At 38.4% G+C, this 24,692-nt stretch overlaps 1 long non-coding RNA gene and 1 other non-coding gene across 2 annotated transcripts in view; both read right to left on the reverse strand.

The window, feature by feature from the left end:
• Positions 1–24,692, reverse strand: part of LOC131480456 (uncharacterized) — a 368,356-nt gene that overhangs the window by 180,336 nt on the left and 163,328 nt on the right. The gene's annotated exons all lie outside the window — the stretch shown is intronic.
• Positions 9,450–9,553, reverse strand: LOC118759272 (U6 spliceosomal RNA). The gene has a single exon (XR_004996076.2). It is a non-coding gene; the product is annotated as a U6 spliceosomal RNA (small nuclear RNA).

A 24,692-nucleotide genomic window follows, 5' to 3' on the forward strand; every position in this document is an offset into this window, starting at 1 on the left:
CATGTGACAAAGCTTCACATTTTACCAACACGGTATCGATTTTCATTCTGACGACACAAACTGAAGGCAAAATATGAGGACTCTTCAAAAGAAAACTGAAGCAACCCAAGGAAAAAGCCTGGTCTCTTCAGCAAATGTTGTTGGGGACAATTGGATATCAGCCTGCAGAGGAAAGAAGCAAGACCGCCACCTGTCACCTTATACAAAAATCAGCTCTAAGTCTGCACCCAAAACCCATCAAACTATTAGCAGAAAACATAGGAAACGATTTCCAAGACACAGAACTGGGAAAGACTTTTTAGAAGAGTCACCAAAAGCAGAGGCAGTCCAAGTCAAAATAAACCATTTGGACTATATCACGCACAAAAAGCTTACAGCAAAGGAAATGATAAAAACAAAGTGAAGAAGCAACCAACAGAATGGGAGAAAATGTTTGTACGCTATGCAACTGATAGGGGACTAAAACGCAGGATTTACAAAGAGTTTCAGAAACCCAGTGGCAGCAAAACAAACAACCCTGTGAAGAAACAGGTGAAGGAAACAGGTATTTTTTAAAGAGCAAATTCAAACGGCTAATAGACATATGAGAAAATGCTCAGGCTCCCTAGCTGTCACAGAAATACAAATGAAAACCACATTGAGGTTCTACCTGACTCCAGTGAGACTAACCTACATTCACAACTCTACTAACATAACCTGCTGATGTGGATGTGGGGAGAAAGGTACTCTCCTTCACCGTCGCTGGGAGAGTAGGCTAGTAAAACCACTATGGAAGTTGGTATGGAGAGTGCTAAAAGAACTGAAAATTGACCTGTCATATGATCTAGCTATCCCACTTCTGGGAATATATCCAAAGGAAATGAAATCTGCATGTGAGAAAGAGACCTGTTGCCCTATATTTATAGTAGTACAATCTACAACAGCAAAGGCACATAAACAACCCAGATGTCCGTCAAAAGAGTTATGCAATTGTACATCTACTCCATGGAATACTATTCAGCCACGAAAAAGAATGAAATAAAAAGAATGAAATGCAGGTCTGGTGTGACTGTCAAGTGGCTAAAATCCTTGCCGTGCATGTGTCAGGATCCCATATGAGTGCCATATTGTATCCAGGCTGCCCCATTTCTTGTCCAGCTCCTTGCCAGTGGCCTAGGAGGACAACAGGGATTGCCCAGAGCCTTGGGACCTTGCACCTATGTGGGAGTGCCAGAGGAGGTTCCTGGCTCCAGGTTTGGATTGGTTTAGCTCCGGCCACAGGGTAACTTGGGGAGTGAATCAGCAAATGGAGGATTTTTCTGTATTTTCTTCTGTGTATCTCTCTTTCTAATAAAAATAAATAAATCTTTAAAAAATCATAAACAGAATGAAATGGTAACATTTGCAACCAAATGGTCCCAACTAGAGACCATTATGCTAAGTGAAATAACTCAATCCCAAAAGAATAAATATAATCTATTCTGATGTAAGGCAACCTTCATGTAAAACACAAGATTAATAACCCTTTCAATACTGTTTTGCTACATTTCATACATTTTGATATTTTTGTTTTTATTTTCATTTATTCAAAATAGTTTTTTCTTATTAAACTATTCACTGATATACAGTAGCATCATTTTCTTCAAGAAAGCTTTTGATTATTTTTCATTTCTTCAATGACACATTGGTCATTCAGTAGCATGTTATTTAACTTCATTTTGTTGTAGATTTTCTATTTCTCTTCCTGCTGTTAATTTTGTTTTGTGGCTTTTCATTTAAGGGGGTGTACAGTAACTGTGTAATGGAGACTATCATATCTGGATGTGAGGATACAACACAATATGCTTCTCTACTTCCAAAGATGGACTCCCAATGAAACTATTAAATATATCTTGACAGTAGGATGCTGGACTCTCTGCCATTGTCCATTAATACAATAAATACACTTAAACAGCAGAATGATTGACTTAGTGACTGTTTATGAAAGACTATATTATAGTAATAATATAGGGGAAATCCCAGTGGGGAGAGGGAGACTTGAAGAGAAGACAAGGATATCCCAGAGCCCATGGAACCATATAATAAAATAATAAAAAAGGTAATGAAAATATGACAAAACACTGTATAGTTTTTTTATAGTTGCACCAAAATAAATTTTAACCTTTTTTTGCCACTCAAGTCCATTTGTTGAATTAACCCTTGAGGGAAGCCAAAAATGCCCCTGCTAAAGAGCATGTTACAGACTAAGTGACCTATATTCTCGAAAAATATTATCCAAGCTTGCCAAAACCTTGTCTACACATTCAAATGGGTGGCACAAGGATTACCCAGCCATTTCCCAACTGGTTAAGAGATCACCAATGGGGAAAGTCTTACCTGCAGTATCCTGCCCAGACAAAGAAGGGTTCAGGGAACACTTAAAATCTCTACACCCTGTCTCAAACTTTAGGTGTCTCTCCCTCTCTCCTTTCAAGAGCCACCCCACCTCCTGGCTCTCTTCTGGGAGGTGCTTCCCCCTTCCCTCTTCCTTCTACGTTCACTTGGTCACTTTGCAAATAAAATTTCTCTGTCTGCAACCGATTCCTGGCTTTTTTATTTCTACACGAAGATGAGGAAATAAACTACCAAGCTTTTCTGGTAACATGAAAGATGGAAACTTTGGAACTGTTTCGGATTAAAAGAGATTTAAAAGACCAGATAGATAGATACAGTACAAATAGATCCTGCAGCAGAACTCCTTTATTCACACAAGAAAGCTCTCCAAAAGCATTTTAAAAGAGCTGGCAAAAACCCAATTTTTTTTAAGTTAGGTAAATATTGATTCAAAATTAATTGATTTTTGCAATTATTTACTTCTTTGAGTGTATGTAAGAGAATGTTCTTCGTTTTCAGAACTATGCACCAAATTAATCTCTTTTTTAATATGATTGTATCTCAATTGAAGAGCTAAAATTTCACTGAATTCATTCTCCCTAAAAGTCCAGCTTGAATCTCTCATGTTCTTTAAAGCCTTCCTTGACCACCCCTGCCCTTAAGACAGTTCCCATTCAAATACCTCAAAGCAACCAGTCACTTCTCAGGCACATCTAGGTCATTCATCTACTCCACCTTGTTTCTGGGACCCAGGAGGAGATGACTATGTTGAGTGCTAAGGACAGAGAGGGATTCATGGTGAAGGTTTAGCACCTGCTCTAGTCTTGCTCAGCATTTAAGTGCAGTGGTTTAGTTCTGACTACAAAATTAAAACTGCAGCTCAAGGTATTTGTTCCATCTGAATCAGAGAAGGCAGATTGAGTGGTGAGTCTTTTGTTGAACTTGAATAAGATGAATTAGAACAGTCTTGAAAGACAAGAAACTATGGGACACAGATATACAGACATGTTCAGGTCAAACAGCACTGAGATGGAGTGGGTGAATGAGCATACTGGACCAACATGGCCAATGACGGATCTGAATGAATTAGAGATCTACCCTTTGGATAAGGGAAAAATGCATTGCTCAGTTCTTTTCAGGGTTGAGATTTGCGCCACATGGGATAACAGTGCTGATGCATTTCAAGAGAGAGGCATACAGGGTATGGGGGAGACCTAAGTATAATTGCATCATGGGAAGTAGCTGAAAAAACTAAACACAAGGAAATATTATAGCAAAGGAGTATCAAAATCTTGAAGAGCAGTAAGATGACATTTGAACTCACTATGATTGATGGGAGGAGCTTATGCATATGCAGTGGCCAGGTCCCTATAACCGACCTGGAACTGGAAGAGAGTACAGCAGATGTACTGACTTTGAGAAAATGAGGTGTGGTGGTTATAAAAGAGGCTATGTTCATTATAATGGCTATGAGTTTGGGGGTCAGACAGTTTTGAGACGGATTTTAATTAATGTTCTGGAGGAATAAATGATCATAGATTATACATTGCATATCTACTTCCCAGACCATAATAGGGCACTGTATACACATGTAAGGATTACTTCACATAGCTACTGAAACCAAGCCCCCTAAATGCAAAAGCAGGACCAAGTCTCTTGTATGTCTCCCTTAGCACAAGATACAATTACCTGTCCTTGATTAAAAGGAGTTCACTAGCTTTAGGGAGTGACCCAGCTGGCCTTATAAGATTCTAAGCACCAGATTCTAGGAGTCATTTGCTTTTGCAAAAGATGAGAACTTCAATGGATAGTACAATCTGTGTAGAATTCAAGGTCCAGTCAGAAGGTATCCATCATCTTCACATAACCTCTAGATGTTAATTAAGCTTGTCATTCATTAAGATGCTATGGAAACTTTATCAAAAGACAAAGTAAATATGCCACACAGATACGTAGAACTGCTTGAATTATGTGGCAGGAGCAAGTGGCTATGCTTATAATTGTCAAATGGTGAGAGGCACACACTTGTCAAACCTGTCTAACTATGGGGGCCCAGCCAGCAAGGAATCTCATACATTTTTAATCAATCAGACAACTACCTGGTTAAATTTCCACTACTTCAACTGCCAAGAACACGCTGAACAGGACAGTACATCACTGTGAAATCCAGCATTATTGCACTTCTAAGGCCTATTCATTGCACTGGATAATGAAATGTTGATACAGGGGCACCAGCAACACTCTGCATCTACCATAGCCTCTTGCTCCAGTGTAGCCAGGATAAGAATGGGCAGCTTCAGCTCAAAGCAAAGCCTCACCTTGGCCAGTTCAGGCAGCATGGTTCATTTCCTTAGAGACATGGTGCTGTAACCAGATGCACTTATTCTGCATTGCAAAGGTGATGAGCCAGTGCCTATCATCTTTGCACATAGAACACAAACACAGAGAGTATAAAATACCTCTAACACAGGTGTGACGAAAAGCCGTGCATGGTAAGCTGGGCATTGGCCCCTGATGGGATAGTCCCTGTTCTTAAAAATAGGATCAAAGTCACTGGGAATAAAACTGAGATTTCAAAGGAGACTTTGGTCACCTAAGTTAAAAGAAGGAACACATTGTGAGGAAGTGAAACATGATGATGCCAAAACAAAGTACCACTTGGGAGTGGTAAAGGATGTGTCTGCTTGCCTGTTGGTCTTTCCTATCTCCTCTTGTGGAGCAGCTTTGCATCTCACCAGCCCACAAGGTGAGTTCTGACAGTTGGTTTATCAGTGAGGCTTTGTGTACACAGCTTCACTATCAAAGCAGTCCTAGCTGCATAGCTCAAGAGGGCATTATTCGAGCTTCTCAAAATAAAGTGTTATTTACTGATCTTTTTTTCTAATTTTTATGTAAAAAAAAAGTCCTGATGTACCCATTTCTTTCAAAAATGTAGTGCTTATTTGAAAGAGTGACAGAGAAAGAGGTTTTTAACCCATTGTTTTATTCCGCCAACGACAGCAACAAGGATAGGCCAAGCCAAAGCTGGCAATGCCTTCCAGGTCTCCCAGATGTGTGGCCTGGGCTCATGCACTTGGGCCATCTTCCACTGCTTTCCCAGTAACATTATAAGGGAGTGGGATCAAAAATGGAACAGTCAAAATTTAAACCCTTGATCATACAGGATGTCTGTGTTACAGGGGGCGGCTTAATATGCTGTAACACAATGCCATTCCATTTTCATGCTTTTTTTAAAAACAGCTTATAACAAAAGTTATCTCACAAAGGCAGTTTCTTTTTCTGTGCCACTATTTAGAAAGAGAATTGTATATCTTACAGATTTTTCCAAAATGTCTTCAACTACGGGGGGAAAAAAAATGAAACACATGTATAGCAAGGAAACTGTTCTGTTGCTTTGGTCATGAAGATAATTTTTTGTTAGCATGTCATTTTCTATTTCCTTTCCTTTCCGGCCACATTTTTGGAACTGTAGCATAGTATACTGGATGTATATTATATTGACATGAGTCTATGGCCTCATTAAGCCAGTGTAGTGGGCATATCCATGCCAAAACCAATATTGCTGGTTTGCACTAATGGACAGCTGCCCCAGGACAACATTCCCTCTACTCTGTCCCATAACCACTGGCTTTTGTGTACCCCAACTGAAGGCAATGCATTTCTCAGATCATGCTGGATGACAACGGTTATGCTAACCAACTATGTAAACCAGGAATAAGGAATATTTCTTAAGCAATATTTGGAGACAGTTTAATGATTGGCATTCACCTCTATGAAGGGCAGGAATCAAACGAAGTCCATCATTTTGATTTAAAATTCCAGAAAAATAAATATAACTGGATTTGGTGTTACAGGTAGGGGCAGATGACAGGGAAGGCAAGTTACCAAGAGAAGGGTTATATCTGCATGGAAACTGAATCCCAAATCATGTTCACAAGAACTTCTGAGAGATAAGCAAAAGTTGTCTGAAAATGATAGCTCCAAATATAGCCTTCATCATATTGACAGGGGAAAGAAATGACATAAAAAGTGATGAAATCAAAACAAGGCAATTTATGCCATGAAGAAGCCTGAGCGATGACTTCTGAAACAGATGTTATAAAGAAAAGAAAACTGTTAAACTTTTTAAACTGCACTGTGATATTTAAGAAAAAAATAAAACCAGGTAAAAGACCTATGGCAGTTTGCAAAATAACAAGAGCAAAAATGGTAGCAAAGTAACTGTATCATGTCTTCTGGGGAGGCAAATGTGGCTGAATAATGATGAAGGGTGATTACAAAACCACCGTGTCTTATTGACAGAGAATATTATGGTCTTTATGAAACAGGGAATCATGAAGTCATTCAACAAACTGGCCTTATTATATCTGTTGCTTGGACAAGTAAATATGCTGGAACATCTCAAGTGGTTATTTGAAACATAAGTCAAGGAGCAGAAGTGGATTACTCTCAGAGTTTGGAACAAGAGGCAAATTGACACACCCTGTCTAACAGAGTTCAGAATCCGTGCTGACAAGAGCAGCTAACACAGACTTGAAGTGAGCAGAGCAGGTAGTACAAAATATCCTTGCTAGGTCACAAACCAGAAAAAAAAAATGCAGCATTAGGCTTCCTTGTCTTTGTTTTTATTGCTGATGGCATAAGAATGAACAAATACAGTTAGCAGGGATTTTTTTTTAAGGCAGAAAAGTAGTAGTAACATTATTCAGTGATGACTAGTAATGATTAAATTGCTTATACACACAAATATTAGCTATGTTTATTAAATATACAATATAAATCCTTGTGGAATATTTCATTGCCATTATTAGGTTTCAAATAACAAAATATACAGAAATATTCAAGTAAAGTGATTGTTATATAAATCATGTGTCTATAGATTGTTCAATTTCGGCTGGAGCCTACCAAAAAAATGTGCACACATGCTTATTCTATATAAAAACTACCTTGCGAGAACAGGCATTTAGCCTAGCAATTTGGATACCTGCATTTTTATCAGAATGCCTGGTTTTAACTCCCAGCTTGGTTTCCTGACTCCAGTTCTCAACCAGTGAAGACTCTGGGAAGCAATAGCAATGGCTCAAAAAAGTGAGATGCGGCTTGAGTTCCCACCTGCCAGCTCTAGCCCTGGATCATTCCAGCCATGATGATGGGAAGGAAAGCAACAGACGTCAGCAGATGTGAGTGCACACTCACTTTCTCTCTCTCCCTCTTGCTCTTTCTGTTTCTCAACCAATAAAAAAAAACTTCAATCTTTCCTTCCTTCTCATATCTATTGTGATTGTAATTTTGTCAATACTTCCTCTTCATTAATTTCAGATTATGTATTCATAACAAATGGCAACTGTTATTTTTTTAGTTGGATCATCATTTTAGCTTTCATGGATTATTACATGGTTGTTCAAGAAAAGAGTTATCTACTTCAGTGAGATGTACCCATGAATGGTGTGCTGATGACTATAGGACAAATACCCAAATAACATAATGACCTTAATCATGTTCACTTGAAGTATATTTCAAAAATAATATAAATAGTAACTTAGTGTATGTGTTGTTGCTGTAGCAAATAACCCAGGAGTGAGTGATTTGGAAAGACTGACACTTATTTGTCTCATACTTCTGGGGTCTGGGAAATCTAAGTGTATGGTACTGGCACCTCCGTGAAATCTTGTTAGGGATTTCTAGATGAATCATGACCCGATGGAGAGGGCCAGCACCATGGTATAGCTGAACAAGCCACCACTTTCATATTATACTGTTTGCTTCAGTCAGACTGTTCCACTTTCTGATTCAGCCCTCTATTAATGCTCCCAAGAAGTCAGTGGATGATGGCACAAATGCTTGGGCTCCTGCCACCCCAGTGACAGATCCAGAAGGAGTCCCTGGCTCCTGGCTCGGCTGGTTACTGCAGTCATTTGGAGAGCGGATCAGCAGATGCGTCATATCTCTCTCCTCTATCATTTTGTCTTCCAAAATAAACAAGCACATAAACAAGCAAACATTTTAAACACATCGTTATGAAGTTGTGCAAGGTATTATGGACTTTTTTTTTAAAGAAGGAAATGCAAGCATCTCAGGTAAGCCCAGATCCATGATGAAAATATGCATTGAAAAAATAAAACAAAACCTTAAACTGCTAAGAGAAGAGTTACACTCCTTGTAGTTCTCAGGGAACTAGAAAATACCTGTTATGTCTACAGGAAAAGCAAAAGAAAACAACAGTTCTTGGTGGAGGCTAGGAAATAGTGCTAGAGGAGACGGGATTAATGAGAAATCCCCACTCTAAGAAAACAGTCACCCAAATTGCCAGCAAGCCAGCAGGTACTGAGGAGAAAGCAACTTCAGTCTACTCTTAACAAGGGATGAGGACAAAGAGAGACAGAACCCTTATGAAGCAACAACAACAACAACAACAATAACAAAGCTGAGGTTGGAGCATAAAAATTAAGAAAAATTCCTGATACACTAACATCCACACTTAACGAAATCATGCAACTATCGTAAAATCCCAATACAAAATCAAAACCTAGCTCATATCCTAACTACACTGTCTCAGCCCATTATCACTGCTGATCTAGCAGAAGAAAGGCATGCTTATTCCAAAAACAAACATGACTTGCTGCAGCATTAACACTTCTACATTCTTGTTAGGTTAAAAAAAAAACTATGAATAACACCCCAAAACTGAAGAAAAAATCACTTTATTAGAAATTTTATTACTATGTTAAAGACTTTAAACAGAAGATATCATAAAAGGACAGAGGATTTAATCAGAGGAATAAAAACTAGTTAAAATTTCTGGAATAAAACTATGAGATAAAACCAAAATAGTGGACATGAAAAATATCAGCAGTGGGCTAATGAATTAACTCACATATGAAGAAAGAATCAGTGGAATGGATAGAAGTGATAAGGTTGATATAAGTAATCCAAATTAACATAAAAATACATAATTACAATTAAAAAGGAGAAATACATTTCAAGAGATCTATCATACATCAGGGGACTCAAAGCAATGATAACACATTGTATTTTTTTTTGCTTTTCTCTAATTATTTATTTATTGATTTTGATTTTTATTATATGATACAGTTCCAAAAAATACGGAACGCTTCATGAATTTGCGTGTCATCCTTGCGCAGGGGCCATGCTAATCTCTGTATTGTTCCAATTTTAGTATATGTGCTGCCAAAGCGAGCACAACACATTGTATTTTTGAACAATGTAAAATGAATAGTGGTTAAGTGCTGTCACCACAAAATATACAAGTGTACAATCAATGCCTGTGTTAATCAGTTTTTTGAAAACATAGTGGGCATGAAAGAAATAAAAAATGTTGTCTGTTTCTCTAAAAAGTCAAAATGTAAGAAGAGAAAAACAGAAGTGTCCAGAGCTGAGGAACTTTATCAAACAAAACGCCAGGTTTGCAATTTGCATCCTGAAAGTAAACAAGACAAAGACATGGAGGATGAAACATTGGAACGCAGAATTGTTCAAAGTTTTCACAAAAATAGTGAAAAGTATCAAACCACAATCCAAGAAGCAAAGGCACTCATTGTATTTTTCTTGCTCTCTGACTCGAACACACACACACACACACACACACACACACACACTCTCACTTCTAATACATTTTATTGATGACAAATAAAATTTGGAAAAACCTTGGAGGCAGCTATTGAAAAAAGACAGTGAATACAATTTTGCAGCTACAAGAAGTATGCCACACTTCTCAACAGAAATTAGTCCAGTAACAGAAATAAACTGGGAGTCAAAATTACACCATGTAGAAAGAAAGAACCAAGAAAGTCCATAATAAGGAGTAATGCAGATTAAATCAGATGACCAAGGTATAAAATAACTAATTCCAAATCAGTAATTTGAAAAAATATTAAAGTTCTGGGAGGTAAGGTGGAAAGGCTTAAAAACAGGTATCATAACTATAGGCTACAGAAGAGTAAAACGTTTAGCAGTTCATATACAAGTAGGATGACTTTAGATAATTTAAGCATGTTTTTAACAAGAAATAACGATTGGATTTAGTATTTTTATGCGATAAGGAAGTGTGATGTGTTTGACACAGATATATTAACCCCAAGTATACATGTTGCAATGAACACATGTATTGATATATCACATGCTCCACATAAGGATGCACAATTTTATGGGCTTTGTAAATATTTTGATAAAAAAAAGATATTTAATTTGTTCGGGAAGAAAGACTTGATGATGCACAGAAATCTTTGATATGAAAAAACATTATCAGAAATACCTAAATAAAGGTTTATGCAGCATTGGTTTCTTATCTGTAATGACTCTTCAATGTATTTGGCCATTTAAAGCAAAACACAGTAGTTATCTATTGTATATTTATAGTATTTCAATATGACAGGAAAGTGTAAGTTAGAAATAAAAGTTTGAAAAACAGCTTAAAGGTCCTTAGATATAAATATTATAAACCCTGAAAACCATTAAAATATTTCCTACAATAAAATGAAGTAGAAAAATCATATTTATAAAATAAAGCAACATCCAATAAAAAGCAGGTAAAAAAGGAGACATTAAAGGAATGATGGAGAGAATCAAGATGACTGAATAGGGTAAGGACACATTTAAAAAAACGGAGTAATATTAGCCAGTTTGAACCAGAGAGGACACACTCTAGAAAACAGGAGAGGGCAGAACAAAAGTAAAGAGGTACCCAGAGACTGACAGACACAGGAAAGAAGCAAAAACAACAGTGTGGTGTTGCAGTGACTGACACCCCAGCGGCATTCAGTAAGTGGGGATCTGAACTCCACCAGCAGCCAGAACTCCACCAGCAACAAGGTGGGAGGAACTTTCACTAGGAGCTCGGGAGGTGAACCCAGACAAAGAACTGTTTGTCCTGCTGGTCTGTTTGATTTGACCAGGAGCAGAGACAGAGCACCAGGTTCCAGATGGGCTGTGCGAGAAGAGGGTGGATTTCACAGCACAATCAGCCCCGAGACCCAAATTGGGCACCATTTTGTTAAAGGAGGCAAGGGCTATGGACAGTACTGTGCATGCAATGAGTTGGGAGTGAATTTATTTCTGGCTCAGTGAACTGCAACAATGTGGCATCCTACAGGTTCCACCCAAGACAGCTCTGGTAGCCCTCAGACCTGACAGCCAGCAGATCAAGAACTCTAGAAGTGGTACATCAGACACCATTTCTTACAGTGTGGCAAAGAATTTAAGACTGCAGGGGACAAAAGTGAGCTGTGCATGTGCTCAGCTCAGCGAGAATACACTGAGCTAAATACATTGCACTGGTCCCACAGGAAAATAATACCAACTACGGCATCATACAAGTCAAAATACGTCCGTGTGGCCCTCAGAACTAAAGGCCAACAGCTTCTGGCAAGATCAGCATCACCAACAACCTAACTACATAGGACACCTGGTGGCTCCATAATCCTGGGTCCCGTTCCAACCAGCAATGGGAGAAAGGTTGTAGAGATAACAGTGCAGCCTCAACACAGTATCACAGGAGGAGCACACTGCTGAAGCAGGAGCTTGGGCTACGGAGACCACGGTGGAAATAGAACATAAGAACCCAGACCTGGAACTTGCTGGAGGGAGTGGCACAAGTGGCTGCAAGCAAAGAGCTATGTACCAACTACAATAAGGAAAACTGAACTGTAGACATGTGGGTGACACAGCTTAGAAATCTGCCCCAAGAAGAACAATCTGATAACCAGAAGCACAGAGCAAGAAGAGCAAAAGAAGAGACAGAGGCACAATGAATATTACTGAAGACTCCCCTGCAAAGGATCAAAACCCTTTACCAACCTCAGTGTTAACTGAGGAAGACATCAAGAAAATGGGGTTACAGAATTCAAAACACTTGTTATAAAACTTCTTATCAACAATGAGAAGCATGTAAAGCAGGTATTCAAGGAATTCAAGAAATATGTTCCCCAGGAAATAAATCGAATAAAAGCTGATATATCAGAAATGAAGAACACAGTAGAGCAAATTAAAAGCAGAGTGGAGAATCTCCCAAATAGAATGAAAGATGCAGAACAAGGAATCTCAAACTCAGAAGATATTTCCTGTCACCACAGGGAAACAAACGAAAAGCTGGAAGCACAGCTGGATCAGGCTAAAAAAGTATCCAAGAATTGAAAGACACTATTAAAAGGCCAAATCTAAGAGTTATGGGAGTCCCAGAAGGTGCAGAAAGAGAAAGTGGGTTTGAAAAGGTATTTAATGAAATAATAAGGGAAAACTTCCCTAATCTAAAGAAAGAATTGGGAACCAACATCCAGGAGGGGCACAGAACTTTGAACAGCCTTGACCAAAAGCGATCTTCACCAAGACACAAGATCATCAAGCGCTCTTCAACCAAACATAAGCAAAAGATCCTTAAATGTGCATGTGAAAAAAATCAATTGTCACACAGAGGACTGGCAATTAAATTCACAGGAGACCTCTCACAGGAAACTCTACTGGTCAGAATAAGTTCTCTTCACAGAGAAAAGGAATAGTGCCCACCAAAACCAAAAGCAAATGCAAAGAACAAGACTAAATCAATGAACAACCCACTGCTAAAATAACAGAACTAAATTACCACCTATTTATATTAACCCTGAATGTAAATGGCTTAAACTCATCAAACATCATACACTAGTAGACTGGATTAAAAAACAAAACCCATCTATATGTTGCCTAGAAGAGACACATTTCACCAATAAAAATCAGCGAAAACTATATCTCACTGATTTCTATGTTTTTAGTTTTGTTAGTTTCATCTCTTCAAAACACTTTCTTCTGAATAAACTGTTCAATGACTCAGATCATACAGTAGCATCATATTTTCTTAAAGAAGAGTTTTGATTTTCTTGTTCATTTCTATAGCGACACATTAGTCATTCAGTAGCATATTATTTAATTTCATGGCGTTGTTTATTTTCTTCTTGTTGTTGATTTTGTTTTGTGGTTTTTTATTTAAGGGGATGTACAGTAGCTGTGAAATGAAGACTAACATATCCAGATGTGAGGATACAACGCAGTACGCATCTCTACTTCCAGACAAAGATGGACTCCCAATTAAACTGTTTATTATATCTTGACAATAGGATGCTGGACTCCGGCATTATCCATGCCCGCAATGATGGACATATGACTGCATATGAAGAACTATACTACAGCAATGATATAGAGGAACTCAGTGAGGGGAGAGGGAATTGGGGAGGGGATAAGGGGAATCCCAAGGCCTATGAAACTTTATCATAAAATGATAAGAAAAATTAGTAAAAAAAAAAGGGGGGGGGGAACAATGGAAATACTAAAATAGAGAATCAGTAGCAAAAGAGCAAAATTTAAGTATATATACCATAAACACAAAAAGGCAAGCATTGCGAGTGGATGAAACAAACACAGACTATGTTTACATGTTACTTTAGTTATAGCTACGCACGTCTATGTTGTTACGGGGAAATCAAAGCAAGGGACAGAAGTAACTCTTGTCTCACGAAGATGATCCAGTGAGTAGAGTGAGATTTATCAAGACAGAAATCTCCAGCCTCAGCAGCTGGGGAGGAGTTTCAACAGAGAAAAAGCTAAAAACCTGGTTGAAGTTGGTTCTTGTAAGCACAATTTTGTAGGGGAAGAAATGGACCAGCAGCTAATTATCAGAGAGTAGGGACAAAAATCATCAAAGGGCCCAGAATCCATAGTCCTGTCTAGCTTGCTTAAAACAAAGCCACCAGAGGGTGTAATTGGTAACTTCTTGCTATTCTTCTAAGATGAAAGCTTAGACAGTCTCCTTGCTTTCTCGTGTTAATATTGGAAACCCAAAGGAATGGAGACTAATACTTTGATCTGGCTAAAGGCAGCTGTGGGGGAGACAGGCCCTTTGCATTCTCTTAAGGACAGACACTTTGCATTCTGCAATATACCTGGAAACTCAGGGGAGTGGTTCATATTTCAAAAACTGTCCAGCATTCACTATTCTAATTGTAAATTTCAGAATGGGATTGGCCTTTGATCTTGGTTATTGTAGTTCCTGGGGAGAAAATACCACCTTGTTATACTTTTAAATAAACTTCATCTTCTCTCCCACTTCTTTTTTTATTCTATCAGAGATGTGACCCTGTCTATCCATTAGTTAATCTAATCCCTGTACAGCTCCAAGATATATATATATGTATACACATATACATATATATACCCACACACATATATGGCAAGTGATACATGGAAGCATTAACTAAAACATAAATTTACTGCATTAATATCAGACCAAGCCTATCTCCATATAAAGAATTCACTGAAAATGAGAGGAAATACATGTTTATTCATAAGAAAAGCCAAAACTGATAGAAACAAAAAAGAAAAATTGAAAAATGCATGATTATATTTTATATTTTCGTTGTGGGGTAGGCTGGTTTAGGGTCAAGAGCTTAGAAGCCAATTCCTGCCCTCCCAGTTTGGTCCCTTCTGACCACCTGTGGCACTAACCTATGATGCTAATCTAGAACCTGACACAGGGCAGTATTGCATTGTTGCATAACCATTCCCCTCACAAGCCCCCATAAAGGCCCATGACAGGGAGGGGTTCACTTTTTTGGTCACGGGCTTCCATCTTTCTAGCATCCAAATCTTGGCCTCCCCAGTACCTGTTTGTTCTCTGGCTTCCTGCAGATAGACTCCAAAAACAGGTAGCCCTTAAGCATGGCCCTTGTATATCTGTATTCTTCACCCCCTGTTCATTGCTTGGGCGGGACAATGAAGATAGCAATGCTGAGATGCTTTGTATTTCTAATTTGTGTATGATCGGGAGTTCCAGGAGAGGTGAGGCCTAACAGTGATGGAATGTGGGCAGAGAAGCCAGGGAAAGGTGAATTTCTGCAGCTTGGTGTGTCCAGGTTGTTTGCTATATGTTTCTTAGGATAACTTACATTGCTGGGGAAGCTGGGCCATAGATCTTCAGTTTAATGGATGGTCTTCAGGGCAATGTCCATTTGTTCCTCTCAGGGTTTTGATTCAGCCTGGATTGTCATATGGAATTGTCATTTGCTAATTTCTAGTGGGCCCTGTTATCACCAAGTTTGGTTAGTAATAAAGACTTCTTAATGCATCCTAGACTTGTCCGGCTTGATATCTCTTGCATCCCCCAACAATTTTAAACCACTGACATTTCAATATTTGAAAGAATAAATGTCACGGGGTTGGGCAGAGCAGAAGTGACTCCACCCCCCTGTGGACACTCCCTCCCAGGATTGTCTGGAATGCTGAACTACCCTGACTTTGCCTCAGTGTGCAGGTCAATACCCGCCATGATAGGTAACAAACCAAGGAACCGCAGCCTCACAATATTGCACCAGGTGAAGAGGTCTGAAACTGGATAAACGACCATGGGCTATACAGTTAAGCTCTCTCACACTGCAGTCACTTACTAGCTGCCTACTGAAGAAGTCACCAAGATAGCATCTTAAAAACACTGCTATCCAGGTATCAGCTTAGAGATGACAGCCTGCAAGCACAGGCACTATTGTCCAGGATGTGATCATCACCGAGATAAAGGGATCTGCCCTGCAGATACAGAGGGCATGTGTCTGGGAATCACCATGTACATGTACATGTAGGAATGGCCCCACGCTTTATCATCCCTATTGAGCCACCTACAAAATACATGCCTTCCTCTCCGCTAATGTTTTGTGATTCAGCTATGTAAAAACAATCTGAATTACAGATCAAGATGAATTCCACCAAGGAATTTGGTTTCAATTTCACTGAAATTTGGGTCTGACTGCCCATTTGACAAGTTTATCAAAGAACAGCAGGTGAGGCAAGAGATCATTGTACTGACAGGGCTAATTGTCTACAACCCTCTAGTGGGGTAGGTAGGAGTATTTTTGGTATACAGGCGATACGCTGTGATACCTCTTGGTTTTAGCATGCTGACAATTTACTAGTGGATGAATGTGTGTAGCAACTGCAGTCTACAAAAGAGACATAGTAATCTATGGCCCATATATTAGGACAAGCTTATCTAAACAATGTAGCCAACTATAGTCTACAAAGAAGACATGGTAATCTATGGCCCATATATTAGGACAAGCTTATCTAAATAATGTGGCCAAGTTTGAGAGACTCTAATAATAAAAGATAGAAGATGTAAACAATGAGCATCTGTTGTCACCCCAAGAACACTATTAGTGGTAATGGCTGTAATATTTCCCACTAATAAAGGAAATTAGAATAAGCCAAGTTCTGGAAAAGTAGCTTTCAATGGAAAGAATTACCCTAAGGAACAAGGGGCATTAGCTTCACATTCCCCTTCCAGAGCACAGCGCTTGTCCCCCAGCTGCTGTGAATACCAGATATTACACTTGTTGGGATTGCTCTTAAATCATAGGAAGGGGGTGACCCAAGACTGCGTTCCAATGGTTATTTTACACAAGGATCTAAAGCTCTGACTCCACGCCTCCTCAAAGTATGACAACACTGAAATCCTGTTCCAGGGCTAGAGTGGCACCCCCCCCACCACCACAAATCTCAAGGTTCCACTGGGGTCACAGGTGATAATCACACTGAAAATCAGTTTCTCCCCATCCTGAATGCTTGTTTCTATCAAGGTATATATTTCTTGAGAAGTCCTTCCAAAATCATTGCACAATTCTCTACTTCTCAAAATGTGTTCCAGAAATGTATCCTAAAATAACAGGTTTAATTACAGCTTACATAGTTAATCATTAACCTTAGTGAAAACATGGTTTTGATGTGTCATCTAATCAAATCAATGTCAGTAATAAACCTTAAAAGAAGCAATAAAGATGCGGAGGGTAAGTGAGAGACTGGAAATGAGTCTTGGCTATTATGGGTCATCTAATAGTCTCACCCGACACTACAGATCTGAAAACTGTGGTGATTACTAATGACTCAGAATAAACAGCTTGACAACATCTATAATAGATTCATTTAGCTGCCACTCTTTCTTGTGCTTTTAGATAAAATTTTGAAAGCAGAAATATAATATATAGTGCCAGATGCTTTATTTAAAGTTTAATGAGAGACTAGCCTATTTCTATTGAAATATATCTACCTTCGTTTCCAAAGATCTAGTAATTGGTATATTGAATGCCTGGAAGAGCACTGGTAGTCCCCAGGAAACATAAAATGTCATCCAGTCAATTGATATCAGACTGAATGCAAGTTGAAGCCAAATAAAGTTTGAAATACTTGTCTGAATGCCAAACTTCAGCTTGAAATTGAATATGAGCAAAGTACCAGTAAGAAATTTTCAAGTAATAAAGAAACAGAACTCTCTGCACAGCAAAAGAAAACACCTATTGTCATAGTAGTTGTGACAGACCTTTTCTGGATCTTAAAGTTGTTAGGGATATTTATTTATCCATTTATTTATTTATTTATTTGTATTGGAAAGTCAGATATACAGAGAGGAGGAGAGTCAGAGAGGAAGATCTTCCATCCGCTGGTGGCCGCAATGGCCAGAGCTGAGCCAGTCTGAAGCCAGGAGCCCAGAGTCTCTTCCAGGTCTCCCACATGGGTGCAGGGTCCCAAGGCTTTGGGCCATCCTCAACTGCTTTCCCAGGCCACAAGCAGGGAGCTGGATGGGAAGCAGGGCTACCGGGATTAGATCCGGCAACCATATGGGATCCTGGTGCGTTCAAGGTGAAGGCTTTAGCCACTAGAGCACCACGCCAGGCCCTGCTAAGAGATATTTTTTAAACTGCAAAGTGATTTTTATTTAGATCTAATCTGGTAGGTAATTTGACATAAATTACATACATGAAAGACCTGACAAAGAAATGAAGGGCTAGTTGGTATATGTTAAGTCAAAGGAGACACTAGATCAAAATTCTGTTACAAAATGTTTCATAAAGAACTTGCATTCCTGAACAATTATTCAACCTCAAGAGGACACACACGCACTCATTCACAAGAGACCAAACCTGGCGGTTAATGTCTTGGAAGAGGTGCCTGTTGGAATAAGCTCTGTTGACATCAGTGTACAAAATGAAAATCCAGGAGCATCTTATTGGTTTCATAACGTTGGACAAGACCTAGGGTCAAGAACTTCTGTAAGCCATCTTGTCAGTACTTGACAAGTCTAAAATTGACACCAATGGCTCTCAGGAAGTTGCCTTAACAGAGAACAGAGCACAACTGCAAGCACTCTACAAATTTCCTCCTAAGCATAAACTTTTCTTACATGTGAAACTGTATTACTGTAATCTAATGTTGGTGCATTGCCTTATTTTCATCTGTAGTGAAATAACTGGACTTTCTGGACACCTATGTGAGAAAAAAATCCTTTCAGCTGTTTCCCACAGATGACTTGTGAACCACACAATGGAAATACTGTAAGGGTGAATATTACATCATCCTTCTATCAATTAACATATCACTGACTGCAATAAATAGAATGTCCAATACAGATGGGTTTAACAAAGAGTAAAATATAGGCATCTTATCAAGAAGTACGGAGGCAGGACAATTAAAAGGTTAATACAGCAATTCATTGTTGCCAAAGCTGTAGCTTGGCTTTTCCACCATGATACCCTTGGCTGTAAGCTATCAAGTCTCTCCTTTAGCCCTCTCATTCAATAAAATCTAAAGTCTGCTACTTTCTGCGTTCTAAGGTGTGTAGTATAGCAGAGATTAGCAACCAGGAAGTAGAAGTGTGTTGCATTACACATCTCTACTCATGTATACAAGTAGAACTCTCAATGACACATGTAACTATACCTGCACAGTATACTAGCTTTTCTACCTTTGTCTATACTGTGTCAGGGTACACTTAAATAGCAGAAAGTTAAAGCTGTAACTACTACTAAGGGACTATCCTGCTCTGATAATTTGGAGGAAAATGGTGGGGGAGGAAGAAAGAGGAGGAGAAGGGTTTATACCTACAATCTGTATCATGGGGATAAAAAGGAATTTGGAATACTTCCCCAAGCTCCGCATATGCACTTCCCCTTATATTTCACAGGCCAGGGCTATATTACTTGTCCAAGACTAATAATAAAATCAGAAAGGAAATAATCTTGAAATAATCTTGGACAGCCTACAGTTTAGAAAGGGTTGAAACCTGAAGAATAACTTGTACCCTACACAACTGGATGGTATCTGCTCTGAAGTAGGAAGTGTTTGTACATAGGTTTTCAGTTTTTGGGGTTGGGGTGGGGCACAAATTCTGTTCCTTGCAAAATTCAATGTTGAAATCTATTAGGATTCTCACAATGTGACTGTATATTTAGACAGATTTTTTTAAGGAAGAAGATTAATAAGTATCCCAACCCAATATGTCTGATGTTCTTTAGTGGAAGAAAAGGAGTAGTAGGATACAGACATCCATAGAGGAGATGCCATGAGAAGACTGACAGAGTAGCTATCTCCAAACCAAGAATAGGGAATCTCAGGAGAAATCTATCTTGCCAATACCTTGACTTTGAACATCTGCCCTCTGGAAATATTGGACAAAATTCCTGCGGCTGAAGGCCACCCACGCTGTGATACGTAGAAATGGCAGCTGTGGCAAGCCAATACCATTGGCATCAGACTTAAAGTCCTACTACCGGTTGTTTCACTTACTCTGACTCACTGAAATCCTAACGAAATCAAAGTATTGGTTTTCCAACAGTTAATTTTACCCAGTTTCCTCTTTTCTCATGTGAGATGGTTAATAACATTCTCTTCCAATTAGCCTCAGAGACAGAACATTCAAAGCCGTTTTATGGAAAATATTGCAAGTCGTTGTTCCGACTTTAAACTGATTAAATTCTAACTTGTTTCAATGTCAATTTGTTGCCTTTATGTATATAAGAACTCAGGACTAGAATCCTAAGTATATTTATAATATATGAAGTGGCCATTTTCTCTAATATTTTGTCATTTGATGTAACTTGTCACAGCTGAGATTAATATTTTTTTAATTTTTCTTAGGACTACAGTTTCCCTCTTCTATTTTCATACTCTTAGAACTGAAGTACATCATGCACATGATAGCATAAGCCGACCATAGGTATGTAGGCTAAGAGCAGACTGGGAGGGGGATTTTCATACATGCCCGTTAGCTCAACAAGAACATGTGGAGACCACAGGAGCTCGCTTTAACCCTTTCAGTTTCAATCCAACACCTCAGTGTGACCGTGCTGACATATAGCACTCAAATAGGTGAGCATTTTAATTGCAGTGAAATTGCATGGTGTGTATTCTCCTGATCCTCTTATTTTCATTTCCTTTAAAAATCTATCTATTCTGTCGCTATCAGTATTTATCCCTTCCAATATGAGTGAACACTGGACTATTTTGAAAAGTTGTAGTATGACAATCTTGGTGAAAATTTTTGGTGAAATATAAAAAGATTTCTGTTGCATATATACCTATAAGTAATATTTCTGAATGATATGGTTTAAATATGTTCAAAATTTTTAATATGTATTTTAGTTTCAGAAAAAAGAGTGCCACCATTTGCTGGTCATTTTCCAAATGTCCAGGAGCCAGAGCTCAATCAAGATTTCCCATAAGGCTGGAAGAAACACAACCCCTGAACCATCACCTCTGCAAGGCCTCCATTAGCAGGAAGCTGGAGTCAGCTGCAGAGCCAGGAGTCAAACACAGGCACTCTGCAGATGCTGCTGGTATCATTACGGACATCTCAACTAAAGGGCCAAATGTGCAGCCTCATTTGTTCAGCCTTAGTAGACACTGCCAACTAGCTTTCCAAATCATTTGTACCAAGTACACTTACAGCAGCAGTGTTGGGAGAGTTCTATCCCCAACTCCCGACAGCATTTATTTTTCCCCTTAAGCATTTTGGTGACATAGAAAGTAAATATTATAGACTTGATTTGTAGTTTATAATTGCAAATGAAGCATATGACTCATGTATTCATTGGCAATTGGGATACAGTTTTTGGAGAAATATTTTTGAAGATTTTGCCAATTTTTAAATGAGTTGTCTATTGTCCCTTTATTGTTTTGTGGGTTTGGGGAGACATAATATGGGCACAAATTCTTCACTGATTGTATTATAAATTCCTTTTATATTCAATACTTTGTATTTTCACTTTTCTGATTTTCAAGAAAAGGATCTTGGTTTTCATATAAACCAACTTATCTTTTTTATTAGACTACAGTTGATACTTCAAGATGATAAAGATTATTTTCCTTATTTTATCTCTAACATTTCTGTTTGCAATCTGCAATTAAATTTTGTGTATGCAATTAATTGGGTGATTAAAGGTCATGATCAATTTGGTTTATATGAGCATGCAGTAAACCCAACACCATTTATAGGTCAGAAACATTTTTATATACTCAGGAATGTTAGTTCTGAGATAAATCAGATTACAATGTCTGAATTCAGACTCTTCTGCTGCATGGGTTTAATTGATTTATTGGTCTACTTTCTAAGTTATGACATACTTACAATTGAAATTACTAAATAATGGATCTGAGGGGTTGGTATTATGAAATTTCCAGCTTTACTCCTTAGGATTTACCTTGTTATTGGGCATTTGAATTTCTATATAAATTTTATAACCACATTACAAACTTTCAAAAAATTCAACAAATCACTGCCAGGATCCTCACTGTGAATAAGTGAAGTCTCATTTCATTGCTAAATGATGGATTCTTTTTATATTACTGAGATTTGTAAAATGTGAGCTTGATGTGTGAATTCATTTTGTTACCTTTTGTCACATGATTTTATAGATTTTTCAACTACAGTCCTGGAAACATTTTGTTAAATTCTAGGCATTTAATCTTTCAATTGAAAAACTAATAAAGTATAACTTGCATAGAAAAATCATCAGTTCTGTGCCTGGCATGGTAGCCTAGTGGTTAAAGTCCTTGTCTTAAACATGCCAGGATCCCATATGAGCACCAGTTCTAATCCTAGTGGACATGCTTACTATTCAGCTCCCTGCTTGTGGCCTGAGAAAGCAGTTGAGGACAGACCGAAGTCTTGGGACTCTGCACCCATGTGGGAAATCCAGAAGAGACTCCTGGCTCCTGGCTTCGGATCACCTCAGCTCTGGCCATTGTGGCTCCTTGGGGAGTGAATCAATGGACAGAAGATCTTCCTCTCTGACTCTCCTCTGCATATCTGACTTTCTAATAAAAAAATTTTTAAAAATCTTTTAAAAAAGAAAAAAATCACCAATTCTAGGGCTACATTTTGATGTTTTCTGACAATGTATATTTCCATGTAACTTCTGCAAAACCATCAATATTTTTTAACCAGTCTTCAACATTATACTTCTATTAACATAAGGATTAAAAAGCTTTTATATATTTATAGATTATATTTGCCTAATTGTGAATTTCACATAAACAGTATATATTTAGCTTTTCTGTTGTTTCATATTTTTAAGATTCATCCATGTAATTTCATGTACTTATAGTTCATTTCATATTTTTGAAGAATTCTATCACAATGCATGTGCATATTAACACTTACACATGTGTTTACTTGACAATGTTGCTCAGGTTTTAGTTTCATAGACAAAGGTGTTATGAATACATATGCACATTTTTTGGTATCATCTTCCATATCTCCACTGTAAAATTTAGGACTTACTCCCTGGGTCACTTTATGAAAATAAAACCTTCTTTTTTCTCATATGAATAGCACTACTCTATTCTACCATTCTACATTAGTAGAAATGGATGAAAATTCACGTCTATCCACTTTTATCAACATTTTGCAGAATCAATCATTTTTATTCTTAGCCAATTTAGTAGTATCTCGATGTGATTACTGTGGTTGTAATTTACATTTTTCTATCCTTTTTTTACATTTGGTTCAATGCTTCTTGACCTTTAAACATTACATATTTTCTTTAACTTGAAAGGCAAAGTTAGAGAGGAGGAGAGACAGCGAACGCTATCCTCCATCAGCTGACTTACACCCAACAAACGGCTGCCATGGCCAGGGTTGCAGGCCCAAACTCAGAAACAGAAACATGATCTTGTGTCTCCTACATGGGTGGCATGGACCAAGCACTTGAATCCTCTTCCACGTTTATCCCAAACACATTAAAGGGCTGCTGGGTGGGATGTGGAGAGTCCAACCAACCTCCATGGGGGATGCCAGCATGGCACACTGTGGCCCTATATGCTGTGCCACAACAAGAGTCCTCGTGTTTTTCTAACCATGAGGCTGGGTGCCTATTAATGTTCATATTAGACATGTGGTGCTTCTGTTCCAAAGTTCCCCCCAGTTTTGTGGGGTTCTTTACTGTTTATTGAGATAACTGAGTATAGACTTAATTAGTATGTAGTTGATAAATATGTTCCCAAGGCTATACATTAACTTTTTTTCCTAAATGCTGTGGGTTTTTTTTTAAGATTACACATTTTCATTTTTATAAAGCTTAAATTTTTAAAATTTTCTTCTTTTAAAGGTTTTATTTTGTAGGTTTAAATGTAAGAATGTGATTCCTTTCCAGTCAATTTCAGTGTATGTTGTGAATTAAGGCTAGAGTTTCACTTATTTTTCATGTAGGTATCCAGGTTTTTGTTTTTAAAGATGTATTCATTCATTTTGGAAGTCAGGAATAGGTCTGTATGAAACTAGGTACTGAGAGTTTCATCCAGGTCTCCCATGTTTGTGGCAGGGACCGAGACGTTGGGTTATCTTTCACTGCTTTCCCAGGTGTATTAGCAGAGTAGCTGGATAAGAAGTGGAGTAACTAGCAATTGAACCCATACTTATATACGAGATGCCAGCATTCTAGTGGGTAGTTTAACATGCCACGCCTCAACTCCAGGCTAATAACTAGTTTTTAGTTCCCTTTGTTGAAAATAATCATGGGGTGCATATTTGGCACAGCAACTAAGTTGCCACTTTGTACAGCTGCATCCAAGGGTACCTGGGTTTGAGTCCTGGATGTTTCTCATGATTTCCTGCTAATGCACATTGTGAGAAGCATCATGTGACAATGCAAGCACTATGGTTGTTGACATCAGAGTGAATGCTAGGCTCCTAATATGGGTTTGGCACCATTCTGGTTATTGACAGCAATCGGGGAATCAAACATAATGCAAGTTTGTTCCTTCCCTCCTTTGCCTTTCCCTGTCTCTAATAAAGTAAGTAGGAGCAGACATTGAGGTACTGTGGGTTAAACTGTTGTTCAGGACTTTTGCATCTCATATTGTCAGTTTTAGCCACAGTAACTATGCTTCTGGGTGCAGTTTCTTGCTGATTCACGCTGGAAATCAGTAGATGACAGCTCAAGAGCCTGAGTCTCTGTTACTCACATGGTAGACCTGGATGGAACTTTCCCTTGGCTCTTTCCTGACTACTGCAGTCCTTTGGAGGAATTAACCAGGAAAGG

Source organism: Ochotona princeps, chromosome 6 (genome assembly GCF_030435755.1).
Source record: "Ochotona princeps isolate mOchPri1 chromosome 6, mOchPri1.hap1, whole genome shotgun sequence".
Lineage (NCBI taxonomy): Eukaryota > Metazoa > Chordata > Mammalia > Lagomorpha > Ochotonidae > Ochotona > Ochotona princeps.